The following is a 4,072-nucleotide window of genomic DNA, read 5'->3' as shown; positions in this document are numbered from 1 at the left end:
AACTTTCCAACTGACCTCAAACTTTGCATGCATCTACAAAATGGTGCACCATATTTTTTACCAAGTTACGTATTGAGCGAAAATCATTTACTAGCTAAACTAATTACAAACGGTGGGGAATTAAAAAAATAGTAGAAGAACAGATAGAAATCTAAAAAAATGAAACCAAAGAAAAGGGGCCCACGTGGCCTGAGGGAGGCCCAGCCCACCTAAACCCCCACCATCTCCTTCCTCCTGTTCACGGGGGGGGGGGGGGGGGGGGGGGTCGTGGCAGGGCATCCAGGCGCCATGGCCTCGCCCCGGCCTCGTGGCGGCTATCCCGCGGCTTCCTCCAATAGATAAGAGCAATCCCCAACCCCCCCTCATCTCTATCCCTGTCAAACCCTAGCCCTACTCCCCTTCCCCCACTCGCGCCGCTTCCTCCTTCCCCGAGCAAAGCTGCCGCCACCGCTCACCATAGCCATGGCCACCGGCCAGGCCTCGCCAACCCGAGGTGTCCAGGAGGACCCTCATCTTCAACCACGTCGCCTGCGCCCCTGGATCAAGGCGGGGGAACCACCGAACGTCTCCTTCGACCTACTCTTCTCCACCCCGGCCACCGCGACCTCGTCGTCGATCTACCGCGCCGCGTCCTCTCCGGCCTCCCTATGCTTCTCCCCGGCACCGCTGTGAGCCGCCGTCCATTCCCCCTTCCCCCTTTATTTCTTCTCGTCGCCGTAGGACGTCACCACTGCCCGGACCTCTCCGTCCGCTCCTGTGCGCCTGCGCTCGCGCGTCTGAGCCGCCTCGCTCCCACGCGTGCTCTGCCGTGCTCCCCATGCCCTGGTCACGCGCCCGCGGCTCCTTGACCTCGCACTTGTCGCGCCTGCCCGGGGTCTTCTGCTCGCCCCGCGCGTGTCCAGCCGCTTGCCGTGCGCCGCCTCCCCTGCCTGCTGTTGTGCTGATGCAGCTGCTACTTTGCTGCTGCCGTCATCAGGCCCTGCAGTCGCTCGCGACGCCGCGTTCGGGCCTCGTCCTGCCTCGCCTCCGGTCGCTGCCCTTGTGTGCCCCGTGCCGGCCGTGCTCCCGCACGCGCCCTCCAGCGCTTGGCCGCGCCCGCACCACGCCGCTGCCCACCGTTGCTCTGCCTGTACTGATGCTAGTACTGGCGGTGCTGCATAGTTAGCTTTTTAATTTCTACGTCAACTAAGCCCCTAAACAGCCTCTAATCAGCAGTTAAACAGTTGTTAATATGTGTAAAAATAATATGAGTAGGTAGTACACTTGACAAGGTTCAAATGTTTCCATTGGACCAAATCCACTTGATGCATGGATTACATCCTATGAAAATCATAAATTGCTATCTTCTGTTAAACAAAGAACATATTTATTCTCTAGCTTTGCGTGTTGTGTGTGCGCGCTGTGCATGTGGCCGGCTAGGTTCTACCCAGTAGTGGCCGACCCTTCTTAGTACTAGGTTTAACTAGTAGTATTAACCGGTGCTAAGTTAGTCTAGTACTAGTAGATGACATGTAGGCCCCCATTAAATAAGTTAGGTTTACTTATTTTTTTAGGTAAATAGTCCATGACATGTGGGTCACAGCTCTCCTTTTTGACTAGTCAAATTGACTTGGTCAACTCAAATTAGAAGTAATTTAAAAATCTAGAATATTGCTAAAACTTTAGAAATCCATAGAAATTAATCCGTAACTCGGATGAAAAAGTTTTACACATGAATGATGCTTAGAACGACGAGACGAATTGGTATACGCTCTCCGTTCATCTGTCACATGCCCCTAGCATAGCGAACATCGAACATTTCCCCTCCGGTTCATCTATCCGAAAATGCCAAACTTAGGGAAAACTTTCCCGGATGTTATCCCCCTTTGTCAGTATCGTGTAGCACCGCGTTAGAACACCCCTCGCACTGCTTATTGTCTTGTCATGCATCTGTTGCTTGTATTTACTATTTCTTCCCCCCTCTTATCTCTGGTAGATCCCGAGACTGATCCCGATGCCTCTGTGATCGACTACGTCACCGACGACACTTCTTTCCTTTCAGCGGAGCTTCCAGGCAAGCCCCCCCCTTTGATCATCCCGATATCGCCCATTCCATTCTCTCATGCTTGCGTTAGATTTTGCTACTGTTATTGATTGCTCCTATTCTGATGCATAGCTTGCTTTTGTATCTGCTATTGTTACCTACCTGCTTATCCTAAACTGCTTAGTATAGGTTGGTTAGTGATCCATCAGTGACCTCCACCTTGTCCTTGTTGCCCCTGCTTCATCATCGATGACTCGATCAACGTGATCGACGACCAGAGCCCGACACCTCACATCACATCACGCCCCTTTTGTTGTTTGACTCTGCAGAGCTACTATCGAGTGCCGAGGGTGATCCCTCATAACACACTCTTGATGATAATTCTGTAGTGTATGTATTCGGTCGTGGTCATCGAGGGTGATTTCCTCTTTCACCATTTTCAATACGGCTCTGTCGTTCAACACCTCAAGTGTGAACCTCGAGGGTGGTCCCTCTTACGTTCACCTTGATGATTACATTGAGTGGAATCCACCGGGGGTGTTTCCTCGGGTTTTCCCCTTGATGTTTGGACACACAGTTACCTTGACTTTACTTGAGACCGTTGTGAAAGCCGGGCGGGCCCGGAGAGCACCCGTGTGATGTGATGGTGGCGGCTGGCTGTTTAGCGGTATCACCCAGGAGGGGGTGATTGCTCCGGACTTGTCCCAAAGCCGTCACTACTTTTAATTGTTAATGCACTAACAGGTTTGGGTATTTGTTCTGAATTGGCCTCTGGCCTTTACGCACTAACCACCACGCGAGAATAGTTATGGGCCTCGACGTCGCAGTATTAGCCGAAGCTTTGTCAGACGTCCAGTTCAACATTGCAGCACGACTGGGCCGGCACCATCCTATAGTGGTGGAGCCTGGACCCGCCCTGCACGTAACGACCCGGAGTGCTACGGGCGATGGGCCCAGACCCCGGAGTGCTTAGGATGTAGACCGTCGGGGACCTCTCTGCTGAGCCTAGGTAGGGCTGCGACGTGTTGATCTTCCGAGGCCGGGCATTGACCCCAGAAAGGTGTGTCCGGCCAGAGTGATCGAGCGTGTTGGAAAACGTGGTGCACCCCTGCAGGGAAGATATATATTCGAATACCGTGTCCACGGTAATGGACGTTCAGACTTGTATCCGGATCTTATATAACTAGAAATGGATACTTGAGATATGTGATGGATATGTGGCTCCGAGATTGCTTTCTCGCAGGGAGTCGAGGAAGGATCTCTGGGCATTAATGCTACAACATGCTTGATAATTAAACTGCTATTCTTTACTCTTCTACATGCTGCAAGATGCTTGGAGCTGCTTGAAGATGCTAGTCTTTGATAGGCTAGGCCTTCCCCTCTATTCTGGCATTCTACAGTTTAGTCCATAGATACAACCGTTCCATTTGATACCAATGCATACTTAGTATATATCTGATGCTTGCGAGTACTTTGGATGAGTACTCACGGTTGCTTTGCTACCCCTTTTTCCCCTTCCTTCTTCTTTCCGGTTGATGGAACCAGATGGTGGATCCTTGAAGTCAGATGCCACCGCCGACAGATACTACTACTTGGAGGCCGTCGACGACCAGGAGCAGTTAGGAGGTCCCAGGCAGGAGGCCTTGCCTCTTCGATCGTTGATGTTTGTGCTAGCCTTCTTAAGGCATCCTTGTCTAACTTTATGTCTGTATTCAGATATTGTTGCTTCCGCTGACTCTTGTGTATCGAGCTTGTATTCGAGCCCTCGAGGCCCCTGGCTTGTAATATGAAGCTTGTATTATTTTGATTTGTGTCTAGAGTTGTGTTGTGATATCTTCCCGTGAGTCCCTGATCTTGATCGTACACATTTGCGTGTATGATTAGTGTACGATTGAATCGGGGGCGTCACAAGTTGGTATCAGAGCCGACTGCCTGTAGGATTCCACTTTCCAACTCCTTGGCCGAAGTTGAGTCTAGTCTTTGAAAAACGGTTTTACTAACATGGTTGTGTGTCTTACGGGCCCACATCGCCAAATGGGTGGTATTAGG

General features: G+C 51.4%; 1 long non-coding RNA gene across 1 annotated transcript; it reads left to right on the top strand.

The window, feature by feature from the left end:
• Window positions 1–249: 249 nt before the first annotated feature.
• Window positions 250–3,840, top strand: LOC141042422 (uncharacterized). Its single transcript, XR_012205139.1, has 3 exons — window positions 250–668; window positions 1,976–2,053; window positions 3,569–3,840. It is a non-coding gene; the product is annotated as an uncharacterized lncRNA (long non-coding RNA).
• Window positions 3,841–4,072: the final 232 nt, after the last annotated feature.

This window comes from Aegilops tauschii, chromosome 3, assembly GCF_002575655.3.
Source record: "Aegilops tauschii subsp. strangulata cultivar AL8/78 chromosome 3, Aet v6.0, whole genome shotgun sequence".
In the NCBI taxonomy this organism is placed as follows: domain Eukaryota; kingdom Viridiplantae; phylum Streptophyta; class Magnoliopsida; order Poales; family Poaceae; genus Aegilops; species Aegilops tauschii.
This window is presented reverse-complemented; position numbering and strand designations above follow the sequence as displayed.